The sequence below is a fragment of the Varanus komodoensis genome, unplaced genomic scaffold (assembly GCF_004798865.1).
Source record: "Varanus komodoensis strain SLA01 unplaced genomic scaffold, ASM479886v1 scaffold3, whole genome shotgun sequence".
NCBI classification, from domain to species: domain Eukaryota; kingdom Metazoa; phylum Chordata; class Lepidosauria; order Squamata; family Varanidae; genus Varanus; species Varanus komodoensis.
Genome location: NW_025335761.1, coordinates 3,852,754 through 3,870,211, shown reverse-complemented (window position 1 = coordinate 3,870,211; position 17,458 = coordinate 3,852,754).

Below are 17,458 nucleotides of genomic sequence, written 5' to 3'. Positions count from 1 at the left end.
AAGCCAATACATGCCAACATTTGAGAATCCAAGAGAAGTAAATTTGGAGATGGCTTACCCTAAAATCATTGCCTTCCATGGCTTGGTCTATGCATTCAGCCAAATGTACTTTAACTAGTATATGCCATTTTTGATAGCTTTACCATGGACTAATATTCCTGCAACTGAAATAAAAACTAGCAAACAGGGAGAAACAGTCCATCCAAGCCTCCTCCCTAATGTCAGTGATTTTACTCAGAGAATTTGGAAGTGTAACCCCACCCCTTGTCTGAAATGAAAGCATCCATTGTAGTATCTCAGGAGACCTTCCTCCTCATTACCTCATTATGTTGCACGTGCAGATTAGCTAGTGGTACACTTGGCTAAATTTAGACTTTGACCCTGATTAATCTGTAGGGGACCCTTCTTTAGATGTTAATGCATATTGGTTCCCTTACCTATGCATGTGATAAGCCATCTGCTCTGCATCTGGGGGATGTCCTGCTCATTGGGCTTAGTGATCCATGAACTTCTACCCAATTTCTATCTTCTTGGACACACCATTATTTTATTTGGTTTTTTTTTTTTAATTTTAACAGATAAAAAAACTTCCTATTGTATGACAGATTTTTTTTAATCCACCCTGAAGAACTGAGTTCTTGAAAAGAATTTTTAATGTGTTTTCTGAGTTCTAGTAAGCCAGACAAGAGCTTTTGAGCTGAAGGGTCACAGAAGTGTTTTAAGTAACATAAAATAAAAGATGCTGTAGCTCAGTTTCTGCCCTTGTCCAAATTGCCAATTCCTTTGTTTGGACAAAGCAGATAAGTGCAAATGGAAATGAAGGGTGATGTGATAATATTAAGCATGACACAGCCTTTATGGTGGCAGTATCTTTTTCAGAGAATATGATATGTGACTCACATCCCCTGAAATCAAACAATGTGTAGGGGAAACAAACAAACAAAAAGGATTAAGTGAGAGAACTGGGTATGTTCAGCCTTGAAAAGAGAAGACTGAGAGGGAACATGATATCACTTTATAAGTACCTGAAAGGCTGTCACAAAGAGGAAGGACAAGATCTCTTCTCAATCATACCAGAGCATAGAACACAGAATAATCAGCTCAAGTTGCGACAAACCAGATTCTGGCTAGATATCAGGGAAAGTTTCCCAACTGTCAGAGCAATACGGCAGCAGGGGGGTGGACCCAGTGGCTTTCTTGGCTCCTTCCAACTCTACTAGTGCATGATTAAATGAAGTAAGCCCAGGGCAGGAGTGTGCTGGGTGGTGGTAAGGAGTTATCTAAGGTGAACCAACAAAAGTTCAAACTGAAGGCAGTAAGAAATTGAGTTTGCATATGCATTTTATGTGTTAGTCACATGAAAAATTCACCCCGTTTGTCAAACCTTCTGAACAGGTCTGTGACCAGGAATTTCATTGCTAGGCATGTGCAGGACCTCAGCCCCTGAGCCATAACGGTTCTCTGGGTTTCCAACAGACCACACGCTCTTTCCCTGCTTTCACCCATTTCCCCCCAAGCATCAATCATTTGATAGTTAATCTGGATTGTGTGTGAACTTTTCCCCATTTTAAGGGTTAAACATGTGTCCTGAGCTGCTATTTGGGGGAGAAGAGGTTGCCCTCCCCTCCAGCCCCACCCAGCCCAAAAGCTTCTTCCAGATGGTATTCAACCTTCAGGCTTAAATGTCCCTCTTGCCCTCTGGTATCCACCATGATTCATGCCAGCACCCTTGTATTTATTTTATAGTGTTGTTAAGTGTTAGGCAAACCCTAAGTCAGGGGGCTCCTTTCTCCCTCCTGCTTTTGATGTAGCATCTGTCTGCAGTCCAATGTCTGGGCCTAGATATATTATGGGCAGGTGAAGATGATGGCCATAATATTTGCCCAGCATCGCACTTTTCTTCAGCACCAAACCCATTTTTTCACGAGCAAGTGTTAAGATCACCTTGCCCAAGGCTGCATTCAAAGCCGATTCCTGCCTTGAATTTGATATCTCTGTCTAAATCTATTTCTTTGGAGGCTGAGTAGCAAAAGAGAATTCTTGGTCACCTGGCCAAATCCAGAGTAGCTTTCAGCTGAAGGAGTTTTTCTTTTGTATTGTTTTATACTGAAAACATGGGGAGATCAGAAGGAAATCTGTATGTCCATGTAATTTATTGATTATACAGTATGAATTGGTGCTACTTTGTTATCCAAAACTGCTGCAGTGATGTCAGATTCTAGTGTATGTGACAATGAAAAGTGGAACCTGGTGTTTGCATTATAATACTTTACTAGACCATATAAACAGTCCTGTATCTAATCTTTAGTATGTGACCCCAGTGTAGGAGGAAAGGGAATGAATAGCATTATATGTTTAGAGAAAATAATAGGCATGCATATGTTTCCACTGACTCAGGTAATAACTAGTTACATGCAGTGCTGGGGAACAAAACACACACTAGTGAGTCATGTTATGGATATAATAAGAGTTAAAAAGAGAAGGCCAAGATTTTATTTTTGACTAAGGATGACAGGACAAGGAAAACAACTGGCCCTTTTTCATGCTCTCTAATGATATGGGACTTGGTGTCGTATGGTGGATATAATAGGGCTCCTGGAGCAGAAAGGCTGGTTATAACTGCTGCTTATTTGGCAAGCTTACACCACAGGGCTGGTTTAAGGATATAATGGGAGAAAGCCCATATGCACTGCCCAGATGTCACTGGAAAAAAGGCAAGTTTCAGAGGTAATTTGGTTGGAACATGCTCCAGAATGCCTGTGTCTGCATTCCTGATGTTGTGGGCCCACAATTACCTCCTCTGCCACTTGCCAAGCTTCCTGCCATTCCTTATCTTTGAAACATTATTGTTTGATTGGGAGGATGGCATGCTTCCAGGGCAATACCAGCATCCAGCACCTTTGTTAGTCCCAAGAATGCCTCTAAGCCCGATGCAAGTCCCCTTGGCATTGTTTGAACATGAAAATGGCAGGAAACTTCAGCCTAGCTGAAGCAGAACTTCAGATACCCAGTTACCCAGGAAAAAAGAAAGAAAAAGGTGCATAGGTGGAAGCAGGGTGTGCAGGGGTGTGTTTTGCCTGAGATTTTTGCCTGTTTGTGTGTGAAGAAAAGGGAGAGCTCTGAGCATCACCAGTTTTTCATGCTTTGCAGGGGCAAATATTTGATCTGGAATTTACAGCTCAGTCTGTACTACTGCTTTGTACTCAAGTAACTTGGCCAAGTTACTTGTCATTGACCATCATCAAGCTGACCTCTCTGAAAGGAGTGTTGTTGCTGTTGCTGTGAAGTGCCATCAAGTTGTCTCTGACTTATGGTGACCCTGTGAATGAAAGCCCTCCAGCACGTTCTATCCACGGCATCCCTGCTAGGCTGTGCTGAATTCAAAGCTGTGGCTTCATTTATGGAGTCAATCCATCTCTCATTTGGTGTATCTTTTCTTCTTCTGCCTTCAGCTTTCCCTAGCCCAACTGTCTTGCCTTCTCACAATGAGTCCAAAGTATGACAGGCTCAGTTTTGTCATTTTTTGCTTCTAGGGAAAGTTCTGACTTGAGAAACAGGCACTGGGGGCTGAAAACTGTGGGTTCAAATGGGTATTTTTGTGTTTTATTTATTTATTGTATTAATAGCTCCTCTTTTTTCCCTTTTGCAAAGAATCTAAGGTGGTCTGCATAGTCCTCCTTGTTTCCATGTTATCCTCAGAACAACACTGTGATCAAGGTTTGGCTGAGAGCCAGACTGTCACCCAAGAGCACCCTGTGAGCTTCATGGCCACACAAGAACTAGAACATAGATCTCCTGATTCCTGTACCAATTCTTTGACCGCTACGCCACACTGAGTTTGACAACCCTTTATTTGACAGACATTGTGGGGTCCAATAGATACAAAACAAACAATAGGTACGTTTTTGCTGAATCGAATGCAGCCTAAGATCCATAGACTCAACAGGTAGTCACTGAAGCAGTAGTGATCAGGCATATTATGATAATGCCCACAGCATTTTTTAAAAGCCCAAATAATTCCAGAGGTCCAAAAAAGTTGGGTAACCCTCTTCTAACCACTGCACCACACTGGCTGTCCTAGAGCAAGTTAGTATCCTTTTACCTTCACCTCATTGCCTTCTGGGAAATTGTTGTTTTGTGATTGGCCTCACCAACAATAGCAGCCATTTTGTAAAATACTTGACAAATACTTCCAAAATCCCAGATGTGCCCACTTGCCTGAATAGGCTGGGGATCCCTGATTTAGCTTTCTTCTGTTTCCCACATGATTTTTTTTGGGGGGGGGAGGGGTTCAATTTGTGAGCAGGATGGTAGGTGGTTCTTCTATTCTGAGTTGGGCCCTCATATGATCGATAGTAAGTTTCTTCTTTCAGCCATCATGTAAAAGATACAACTGAAGCAAAGCTTTCATGAGAGTAGGCAGTCTGAGAGAAAGACTACACTATTCATGCACAGAATTCCTATAGCAGGGATATATAATGTCGAACTAGATTGTTGTAGTTTTTCTAATTTTATGGGGGTCCTGTGCCCCTAATCCCATGAATGTGGAGGACCAGGTAATTGTGAACTGACTTACATACAGATTCAACTTAAAGATGGATTTCCATTTTCTCCAAAATGGAACTCATACAACCTGCCCTGTATCCAGTTGAATGAATGCCTCTTTGCACCATTTATTCTCTTGCCTTTGCTGAGAGAGAAGTCAGCAAGGCATCCATGTGATCTAATGTTCACACCACTGGGATATTAACGCATTGGCATGGCAGAGGACAGGAAGCAAACTACTCTTCCCATCATGCAGAGTTCCATACAAACTAGGGCCTCGTATTTGCTACTGATATCTGCCTCAGACTCCATGCCTTGGCACAGCACTTTCTGTAGTGGCACCCATACTATGGAAGACTTTCCAGAGGGGAGATCAAACGCTGGTTTCTTGGGATAGTTAAGACATGGACAGCTGAACAGGTATTCTGCTCTTCAGTATAATGATTTATCAACACAGTTGTTTTATGTACAGTTAATTTGTTGTTCATTTCATACATCATTCCATAGACACTGTTTTGATATTGTTTAATATAATTGTGGATATGGATATAAATTAATGAATTTGAATGGATACAAAACTGTTCATAAATATTCAGAAAAGTTATAGATTTATTGAAGATATTGTTGATTCCACAAGAGACAACTTATATGGAAAGACTACACTACTCACACACAGAATTGTTACCTTTTCCCTGTAACAGGGATGTATAATGTCAAAACAAGTGGTGTAGACAAGGCTTGTTAAAGGTCAGGTCAATTCAGCTGCAGCACCAGGTGTTCAGAAACAGAACAGGCATCTATGAGAATAAATCAAAACCTAGTGCAAGGCCAAGAGTTGTAAATCAAGGTCAAGAAGCCATGTAGAATCAAGGTCTAGTCAAGGGAGTTGGAAGACAAAAAAAACTGCTAAATCAAAACTTGTGATGCTCAGAGCTCTCCCTTTCCTCCACACACAAACTGGAAAAATGGGGCATGGTGCTAGTTTTAGCTACTGTGGCAGATAGCCTCTCCATCAATCTTCTTAATTATCTCTGAGAGCCTACATTTCTCAAATGTGCATGCTTTTATAAGACAACTTTTTAATATAAAGTATGTGAAGCTATGTCACCATGGCCCTGTGCTTTCCACCTGCACTGGTGGAAGCTTGAGAAAACCGGTTGTTGATCAATTTCATTTTCAAAATATGATTATGTATGCATTTGCCATATTTATATGCCACAAAGAACTCAGTGAAGCTTATATAATGCTCCTCTTCCTCTAAATCTTGTCCTCACAACAACAACCCCTTGACTGGCTATGTGCTACCTCCTTGGCAGAGGTAGCGTGCCTGCATATACCTGTTGCTGAGAACCTTGAGCAGGAGGAGGTCTTGCGCCCATCTTGCTTGAGGGATCCTGTGGGCAGCTGGTCGGCCACCATGCATGTGGAGTGGTGGACTAGATGGACCTTTGGTCTGATTCAGCACGGCTGTTCTTATGTGAGGTAGGTTGGACTGAAAGTCTGTAAATGACCCCAAGTCACGCATTGAGCATCATGGCTGAGTGGGGACTAAAACTCAGATCTCCTGAGTCCAAGTCCTGTACTCTTAACTACTACACCACACCATAATTTCATTGATGTTATCTGTTTAAATCTAGATCCTGTGCTTTTGGATCTCAAAACAAATGCGTCTTAATCTGGGAACCAGAGCAAACTTCTTGGTTGAAGCCATTTCATACAACTCATTCATGAGTAAAGGAGACAACCATATCTTAAATAAACTCACCTCTTTCCATTGTGGAAGAACCGTTTTTCATAGGGCTTATTTTGCTGGTAATTACCAAATCCGGTACTGTGGACCCATGCTATGTAGCCCAACTTATCTGCTTCTGCGTTGGTACACAGATTGAGTACACATTAGCAGCGGGTGTCTCTCGTTAAAAACTGGCACCATATCTGTCAAACTGTTCTGCTTCTTAAATAGGTATAACATTTGGAAGGAATGAGGTAGGTGTACTTATTAATGCTAGAATACTGGTCTCCTGCCAGTTCAGGTAATTGCATTCTAACTAAACAAACATTTACCCTCTGTTTTAAATTAGAGATGTTGTTATAAAAATGAATCCCATCGGGGAGCTGCAAAACTCTGCTTTCCAAATGACTGCATTTCAGTAGCTGGTATAGGATCTCTCTATATAGAATCAGTTTTCTTTACGATGTAAACTGTAAGAATAAGCAGTGAGACATGTTAAAGGAAATATTTAAATTGATTTATTGCTAATATGTTAGAGAAAGACCTAAGAAGATGCAGTGTTAAAGAAAGGGCAGTTAAAAGGTTAGGAAAGAATTCATGTTCCTGGCTCAAGAAAAGAACAAGAATAAGAATTGGACCATGCACATATTTAAGGTAAATGTCAGAAACCTCAAAAATATGGACATTTTCTGGCATTCCTGGACATTGTAGGAGGCCAATAGTAAATGTTAGAGAAGGTTGACATTAAGTGCTACATTTTGATGCTAGCCAAGTGTATTTCTCAAAAGTTCAATTTTCACCCTCATTTCCACAATTAACCATTAATGCATAACATATATCAAGACACATTGGTGAATATCCACAATACACCTTGTAAATTACTCTCTTCTGACATGTATCAATAATTCTTGAAACAATCTGAAAATGTCTATCCAAGGCTATTAGATTTTATAAATCAGTGGCATTTTTATACTGTGAAAATATTTCCTAGTATATTATTTCTCTTCTATTCATGTATTGATATGAACTCATTTTTAACATAAGATTTTGTTGTTATGTGCCATCAAAACAACTTTGACTTATTTTGACCCTATGAATGAAAGCCCTCCAAACTGTTCTGTCCATGGCAGTTCCTGGGGAATTACAGGCCAGTTAGCTTAACATCTGTTCTGGGTAAACTACTTGAAAGCATTATTAAAGATAGAAACACATATCACATAGAGGGACAAGCCCTCCCAAAAAAGAATCAGCATGGCTTCCACAAGGGAAAGTCCTGTCTCACTAACCTATTGAAGTTCTTTGAGAGTAACAGTAAGTATATGGGCAGGGGCAATCCAATAAATCTTGTTTACTTGGACTTCCAAAAGGCTTTTGACAAAGTGCCTCATCAAAGGCTCCTGAGTAGCCATGGAATAAAGGGCAGGGTGGGGGGCTCTTATGGATCACTAACTAGTTAAAGAACAGAAGACAGAGGGTGGGAATAAATGGCAGTTTCCTTCAATGGAGAGATGTCGCCAGTGGAGTCGCAGGGTGTTCTGTATTAGGACCAGTGCTTTTCAACCTATTCATACATGATCTGGAATTAGGAGTAGATAGTGAAGTGGCCAAGTTTGAAGATGACAGAATCACATTTGATGCAAAACATAGCTGCCATACTTTTCACTGAAGCCTAGTGGTTGACCCTGATAAGGATGATTCTATACCTTCTCTCGTGGTTGCCTAATTGTTTCCAAGACCATTTAAAAGTATTGGATTAACTTTTAAAGACTTTATGGTACATTTGCTGACTGGACCAGACTGGAAGACAGTGGCCTTTTTGCTGTTCAAACATGCTCAGGATTGTACTTCTCATGATTTAGGACTAGGATATGTCAAGAACTGTCTTCTTCCCTATGAAAGTACACATAATGCTACAATAAGTATGGGGGCCCAGTCTAGACCAGGACCCTCTGCAGTTTGGATCAGGGGCTCCACACCTACAATGTACCTACATCGCAAAACAGCTAACCCTTTGCAGACCATTATATGGGAATAGAAATTACAGGTGAAGGGCCTGATCTGGTTCAAGGCAATAGCAGAGCGGTGACCGACAGGTTCAAAGGGCCCTACTCCCACAGTAAATCCTAATCCACTTGATGAGGCACAACGTTCTAGAGCAGTGATGGTGAACCTTTTAGAGACCAAGTGCCCAAACTGCAACCCAAAACCCACTTATTTATCACAAAGTGCCAACACTGCAATAAAACCTGAATACTGAGGTTTTAGTTTAGAAAAAAACAAATCATACATTAACATCTTTTGTCTTAAAAGAAAAACACAGTAACAGAGCTTTCAATGATACCAACAGCTTTTTATTGAAAGGTAAAAGTTTGCATTTTGCAAATTTTTGCACACTTAATGTGATCTTTGCTGTTGTATGCATGCTGATTCCACTGACCACCAGCTTTTGGCCTGCTCTGAAAAGGGCATCTGAGTGCATTTTCTACCTTGGGAGGGCTTCTGCTAAAATCACAGCCAGTCCAAGCAAACATATGTATCCTTGCTCTTGTATTTTCATAAATTCTTCACAAACAACTAAATATGATGCTGAAGATTCAAATATGCCAGGGGGACAGCACAACACTAAAAGAATCTCAGTCTCTTAATTAGAACACCTCTTTGCTAAATCTTAGATATTAAATTTCAATTTTTATAAGAAAACTCAAAGCTAAAATATTGTTTTAATAAAAACAAATGTATTAATAATGAGCTGCAGCTCATGATGTCATAGCCTGGCGCCGCTACTCCTTTCCGAGCCCCTGTGTGCACTGTTATCAGATGCTTGGCTGCTGGGGAGATGCTGGGGTGACTTGGCTTGCATGCTGATAGAGAGGGCTCTACAGACCCACTGTGGCACACATGCCATAGGTTTGCCACCACTGCTCCAGAGTGAAGAAAGAAAAAAAGAAGGCCTACGTTTGGGCAGCTTATGGATTCTGCTGCCTGTCCTATTACAGAGTAGGTAGCTATGAGAGGTCTTTTAGGTGATAAAGCCACAACTGTGGAGTGTTGGACTCATTAGCAAGTTTGCACAATGCTTCGGCTTTTATGTTATATAAATTATGTAACAATTTGCTCTGTTGCTATGAATATGTATTGTTTGTTTTAATATTTTGTTAATAATGTCATACGTTCTTAGATTTTTCTAAGTAGATTTTGTTTTATTTCTTATTTTATTGATTGTATTGATTTGTATAAAAGCCACCTGCTAGCATTATGCTTTCTTTTGAAAGCTGGGTCATGTATGATTAAATAAATAATGCTAAATAAGTACATTCTCTGATATTGCTGTTACTGATTTCTTTCTATCTTTGTTTTTGTACTAGGGCTGGAAGAGCGAAGAATGGAATTTACTGGATTGAAAAGCAACACAAAAAAAGAAAATCAAATATTAATATAACGGCAAAGTGTCTGAGTTTTATCTATGTCATTATCATGCCTATTATCTTGGATTAGGTATCTCTGCACATAGGAACACAGACTACACTAAAAAGCATAGCTTGGAGGGATCACATGGTTCTAAGTACCTGGTTGTAGATAGTGATTACTGCACAGAAACAGTAAGGTAGGCAGAAATGTGGAAGGAGTAACCCATAAATTTGCACATTTCTCTCTGACAATATAAAACGTACTTTTTTATTAAACAAAATTGCTTGTTCTGTTGGTACTTTGTTTTTTATTTTTATTTGGGGTGTGGTGGCTTTCTGTTTAAAGAATTGCCATTTCATTTGTCTTTTAATACGTAATTTATAATTTTATGTTGGATTTGTTTGGTTTTGTAGCAATGCACATACGTTCCTGAAATTCCTTGTTGGTGAAGGATTAAATAAATTTCAGATACATGAATGTGACTTTGTCACACACTGGACCACCAGTGCAAAACAAACACAACTCTTCATACTTCTCAATGGATAAAGCATGGAGGTACAGGGAAAGTGTCAATCATCCAAACTAACAAGATGTGAATCCAGCAATCTACCAGATGGCTAATCTAAGAATTCTCTGTCCTCAAACTGCCCAACAGATGCTAGGACCATCTCTGTTCTGCTGTGTCAGGGCATCCTTTGAGCTGGAAAGAAGCCACTTACAAGTCATGCCCGCCACAACATTCAAGGGAGACGGGGACAGAATATTTCACAGTAAACCACCAATGAGGCTTCACCATGTTCAGAACCCCTCACCACTTCTGTTAACTTTCACAGGCCTTTGCTTGCTATGTAAAGATGCAGCTTGCTATGTATGAAAAAACTTTGAAATGAACCTAAATTGGCTTCAGGGTTTGTAACAAGCAATCTCATTTGCAGAGGAACAGCCTCGGTTTCACATCTGCTCCTAGTCCAATCCTGTCTCTCAAATGCATGTAACTACATGACAATTCAGAGAAGGAAATAAATAACCCTGCCAAGGATTTAGAAGTGTTCTATTGTACTCAACATATTGCACATCAGATGAGAAAAGCAGAGCTTTAATTAAAAGGAAACAAAGAGAAGGTAGGGTTACTCCATTTGGTATATAATGCTTTAAGGCATCTTATGTTAAAAGGACAGAAATATCTGGACAACGTAAGATTCTAAAGGTATAATTCTACACATGCTGAGACAGTAAAAACTTCTACACCTCCTACTTTCCCCTGGGTTGTACTATAAGTCATTCTTTTCCAACCTGGTGCCCCCTTCCCAGATGTTTTGGAATACACCTTCCTTAATTTCTGTGTAACTGGTTCTGCTGCTGAGCCTAAGAGTGGGGCACAAACAACATCTGGATTCTTGGGCATCCAACATCTGGTTCCTCAGTCCCAGTGGCCTGCATGTTCAAATTAAATTCCAGGACATGCAAACCCCAGTTTAAGCATTGCTTGTGAAAATGGGCTTCTGTTACAATCTTCTGCATGCTTATTTAGAAGCAAATTTCACTGAATTCACCAGCTCTTCCTTCTGACTATAGAATGGGTTTGTAATTAAATCTTCCTTAAGGAAACATTCAGCATTTGAAAATGCCCAGAAGAAAAGTTAAGCAAGTAATTCTGGTTGTACCATCATCGTCTGTGTGGCAATGTTTGCTAAAATAGAGCAACTATATTTAAAATACAATGCATTTTTGTTTTGAAACCACCACTAAAATCAGGTCTAGTTCTGGGTGTTCTTTTTTTTTTTTAAGTGTAATTAAGAAATCTCAAGTCAACAATATTAGTCATCTCAGGTTTCTTTTCCTGTTTTTTCTCCACATGCAAGTCAGAAAAAGGGGGAAGCCTACATGTGTATTTAGAAATGATTGGGATTATATATAACTTTATATATAACCACTATTTGCATGCATTCAGGAAAAAAATGAAAGATATATAGGTGCCATATTCTGTACTCCTTCTGATGATGTGTTCATAGCAAAAACTCTCTTTAAAAACACACGCCTCTAAAGTCGTCACCTCTCAGAAGGAGATACCGTTTGGTTGGAAGCACACGCTTTACTAGAACATGCAAAGTTGGGCTAGTAACATGTGCACACAAGCTCTTTCATTTCCCTGGGTAATTTGGAACTTGCTTTGTCTTAAATTAACTTGCAAGGAGGTTAATAATATTTGTTTGGATAATCATAAATTGCTAGAAGCACTTACTTTCTCAAGCACAGGCTAGAGTCATAGCTGAGGATTTGAGAGAACTAGAAACCTAGGAAGTGCTGCTGAATAATAGCACTAAGACATTCAACTTAATAAGTCTTAGATGCACACACACCCCTACTCTCTCGGTCTCTCTCTCTCTCTCTCTCTCTCTCTCTCTCTCTCTCTCTCCACCCACACACACACAGATGGATCCTACTTCTCTTTGAAAAACTTGAAGCAGCATTTTAGTTCACAACTCTGTGACGTACATTACATTAACAGATAGTAAACTTACTGCCTACCTATGCAGGAATTTAAAATTAGGGCTTCTGCATAGCGATACACATTCTAGCCAAAATAAGGATAGTTTTATTGGCATGGAAACTTGCTAGAGTAAAAAGGGCAGAGCAGGGAATTTCAGCAGGCTTTGCTTGATGGATGAAGTACACCAGCTGAAATTCCCCCTCCTACACAACTATTGAAAGCACAAAAACCCTGTCATTTTTTGCATCTGGCCTCCCTAAGACTGGGTACATGATATGACCACTAATAGTGCAATCCTTATGAGAAGATGAACTTTATAGCCCCATGAAGACCAGCTGTATTAAAATAAATGGAGCAAAGAATAAAAGGAAGATGGTGGTCAGAGTCTGCTGCCAACTATCCAGACAAGCAGAAGATGAGGATGTAACTTTTGAAAAGTAACTTGCCAATCCTTCAAGGAAACACAATGTAATAGTAATGGAGGACTTCAATTTTCTCCATTATCTGTCAGGAGACAAACTCTGCCAACAGGGCACTTCCAATTCCTGACTTGTGTTGTTGACTTGTGTTGTACAGAAAGTGGAAGAAGGAATTATAGGATCAGCTATCTTTGACTTGATTCTAACCAACAGGGATGACCTAGTGGATAAGTGGCAATTTCAGGAACTCTGGGGAAAAGTGACCATGTCACCCTTGAATTATGGATTCTGAAGGAAATAAATGCATGCTATGGATTTTAGGAAAGCCAGTTTTAATAAAATCAGAACAATGAGTTATAAGGTCCATGGTAAATTATTCTAAATAGAAAAGGAGTCCAAGAGGAGCGGGAATTTTAAAAGATAATCTAAAGGCTGAATTATGAACAATTCCCATGAGGGAAAAAATGGTAGAAGACAACAGAAAAAGTCAATGTGGCTTCATAAGAAGCTTAGAGATGGGCACATAGAGAATGTCGAAGAACTGCAAAGGACTGCAAAGGAAGAGCATAGTCAGATAGCACAGAACTGCAGAGATGGTGCCAGGAAGTCTGAAGCTGAGGATGAACTGAGGTTAGCAAGGGATGCTAAAAGCAACAACAAAAAAGACTTCTTCAGATACATGCAAAGTGAAAGACAGAAAAAAGAAGTGAAGATGGCAAAATAAGAAATGGCAAAGCAAAGGCAGAAGTGTTTGATTCCTACTTTGGCTCAGTCTTCCCCCAAAACAGGATCTATTGCAAAAATACAACTTGTGGAGTACAAGTTGAAATGGCCAGATTGCAGCTTGAGATTGATAGGCAAAGAGTCAAAGAACACCTAATTGCTTTGAACAAGTTCAGATCTCAGGGCTTGGTGAACTACTAAAGAAACTGACAGAAGAACTCTCACATCCACCTACTATTATCTTTGAGAAATCATGGAAGGCAGTAAAGTCTCAGATGACTGCAGGAAGATCAACATTGTCCTATCTCAAAAAGATTAACATTGTCCTATCTCAAAAAGCAGAAACCTGAGAACTCCAGGCCAGTTGCTCCATCACCAATTCCTGGGAAAATTCTGGAGATAATAAAGAAGTCATACTGCAAGCACCCTAAAAACAAAGCAGTGATTATAGAAGCCAATGTAGATTTGTCAAGAACAAATTCTGCCAGACTGACCTGATTGCACTTTTTAGAGTGTTCTCCTGTGTGGATTATGGGAATGCTGTGGACATTCTGTAACTTGACTTTTGACAAAAGCTTTTGACAAAGTGCCTCCTGATATCTTGATCAGCAGACTCGTAAAAAGTGGACTAGATGGAACATCTATCTAGATGGATCCATCCAACTAGATGGATCCACAATTGTCTACACAATCAAACTCAAGGAGAGTTTATCAATGGCACCTTCTCAAAGTAGGAAGAAGTAACAAGCAGGGTACTGCAGGGCTCAGTCTTCGGCTCAGTGCTTTTCAGCATTTGTATTAATGATCTTGATGAGGAGATGCAGGGAATGCCTATCAGTATTGATGATACAAAGTTGTGTGGGACAGCTAATACTCTGTAAGCAGGAACAAAATTCAAAGTGATCTTGATAGGTTGGAGCTCTGGGCTGAAAACTACAGAAAGGATAGGGACAAATGCCACGTTCTGCACCTAAGAAAGAGAAACCAAATGCAAAGTTACAGGATGGAGGATGTTTCACTTAATACTACAAGAAGAAGGATCTTGGAATTGTTGTAGATCACATGCTGAATATGAGTCAACAATTTGATGTGGCTGCAAAAAAGTAAAATGCTATTTTGGGCTCCATTAATAGAAGTATCACTTCCAAATCACATGAAGTACTAGTTCCCCTATACTCAGCACTGGTTAGACCTCATCTGGAGTGTCATGACCAGTTCTGGACAGACGAGCTGAAAAGGCTAACACAGATTTTTAGGAAACAGGAAACAATGGCCTATGAAGAGAGACTGAAATAATTGGGCATGATTAGCCTTGAGAAGAGAAGACTGAGGGAAGTTATGATAGCACTTTTCATGTACTTGAAAATCTGTCATGCAGAGGAAGGCCAGGATCTTTCTCAGTCATCCCAGAATGCAGGACATGGAATAATGAGCTCAAGTTCCACGAAGCCAGCTTCCAGTTGACTATCAGGAAAAATTCTTGACTTTTGGAGCAGTATGACAATGGAACCAATGACCTAGGGAGGCTGTGGGCTCTCCCACACTGGAGGCATTAAAGATGCAGTTGAGCAGCCATCTGTGAGGGATGGTTTAACTTGGAGCCCTGCATTGAGTGGCAGTGTGGATCCAATGGCATTATTGGATCTTCCTAACCTCCTATTCTATGATCCTACATTTACTCAGAAGTAAGTGCTACAGCAGTCAGCAGAGTTTCCTCTCAGGAAAGCATGTACAGGAATGCAGTAGGAGAGTAATACAATTGCTGTTTCAAACTCCCATAAAGGAAATAAGTTTTTGCCAACTGCAGCCATGTGCCACCACAATGTATGAGGCAACCCTTACAGACAACTTACTCATCCTCCCAGATACACCACGGGCTTTCTCCTCCCTTGGTTATTTGGCAATCCAGACGTCATAGCTAAATGCTGGAAGTGACTCCTTCTAAAAGCATTACATTTGGGTTGATGTGAGTGAGTCTATTTATGTCTGATCTCTGGCAGCTTCATCATGCAATGCAAATCATCATTTTGTCTTGCAGTAAAATAATCATCTTCTTTGCTCTGGCCTCTGTACCTTCCTTCTCCCAAGTAGCAGGAATCAGGTTCTTTTGTATTTGGCAACAATATAAAACCCTTTACCTATAAAGATTAAAAAATAAGTCAGATATATACATTCTATGTTCTGATTTTTAAATAAATATAAAATAAATTATTTGAGCTAAAGTATTCAAATTAATTGAAGCAAATGTGGCACTGAAGAGTTTTTAACTATTTTACAGCTGTAATAAGGTTTTAATATATATATATATATATTCATATTTTGGCTTTTATGTAAACTGCCTTGAGATTTTATAATTATCAGACATTATATAAGAAATTTAAATAAATAAACAAAGAAACAAATATCAACTATAGCCTGCAGCATATCAATAACACATGGAAGTGAATGCTATTGCCTTTGAAACTGGGCCAAAGCAATCTGTTACAACTTAAAGAAATTAACGGCACAATGCTATGCAAGTTTAGACAGAAACATGGCCTACAACTCCCAGCATGCCCCAGCCACAGAGCTGTAGGTCTAAACTTGCATAGGAGTTTACCTTAAATCATATAAAACCAAGTTTATGCTGAAGACCCACCAACTTAATACTACAAGAACTGCTTACCACCAGGCATAGTTGTCACACACTGGGAAATTTATCTTCTGAATTGTAAGGACTAGAAACATACTTAAAAGGCAGGAGGTATGGAAACCATGAATCTCAGGTTGATAGAGTCCAGCTAAGGTCTCTGTCCTGTTACATAGTGCTATTAGAGAAGCAGCAAGCATACCAGTGGGTACCTACTAAGACAGTGGGTTAAAAGAATCAAGAGAGAGAGAGAGAGAGAGAGAGAGAGAGAGAGAGAGAGAGAGAGAGAGAGAGAGAGAGAGATCATTTATTCCTTTTCTCCCACCTCTGCTCATTCAAGTCCCTTTTGTGCAATTTAAACTGCCAGTTATTCATGGAAAATCCAGAGAGACTGCTGCTGACTTAGTATTATGAATGACCGATCGTGTTTACTTCCCAAAGATGTCACCATGGTGATAGCCATTGTGTAAGAACCTAGTGGACCAGCCCTTCTAGGCAGCAGGTTGAAGTGACCTGCTCTGGGTGGTATCTTGGGCAGGGGGAATTGGTGCATGATAGATGAAGGAAAGGGTTGCATGGTGCAGAAAGACTCCTTTTTAAAACTGTTGGTTTTACAGCTCCACTTCAGACTGTAAAATAGAATCATAAAATCATAGAAAAGTACACCTGGAAGGGGCCAGAGGGCCATGCAATCCAATCCCCTGCTCAGTACAGGTCTCCAAGTTAAACCATCCCTCTCAGATGGTTGTCCAGTTGCATCTTGAATGTCTATAGTGTGGGAAAGCCCTGAAACTCCCTAGGTCATTGGTTCCAGTGTCAGAAAATGTTTCTTGATATCTAGCTGGGATCTGGCTTCCTGTAACTTGAGCCTGTTATTCTGTGTCCTACACTCTGAAGGATCAAGAAGAGATCCAGTCATTGATACAATTGAGACAATTGATTATCTGAAGTAACATCTATTATTATGTTTGTGAACTATGTAAATATTTGGGTGTCTTTTGTCAGAAAGTGTAATATACATCATGATTAAAATAGCAATAATAATTACAATAATAGCCTAATTGGAATTCTACTGTTGATAGCTAAAGAAAGTTAAAAACTTATGTATCAAAGCTGAAAAAACAGCATTCTCTTGACAAGGTTTCAAGGTGGCTAGATGGAGGGGATGCAGTCGATGTGGTTTACCTGGATTTCAGCAAGGCCTTTGACAAAGTGCCACATGATAGCCTGGTTGAGAAATTGAGGAGTTTAGGGACAGACCAGTGCCCTGTCCAGTGGATTAGGGCATGGTTGACAGACTGAAACCAGAGGGTAACTATTAGTGGGGAATCGTTGGGATGGTGGTCAGTGATGAGCAGGCTCTCCCAGGGCTCTGTCCTGAGACCAATCCTGTTCAATCTTTTCATCAATGACCTGGAAGAAGGGGTGACAAGTCTGCTGATCAAATTTGCAGATGATACTGAAATGGGGGCGGTGGCCACAACTGAGGAGCAGGTGCTCCGAATCCGAAA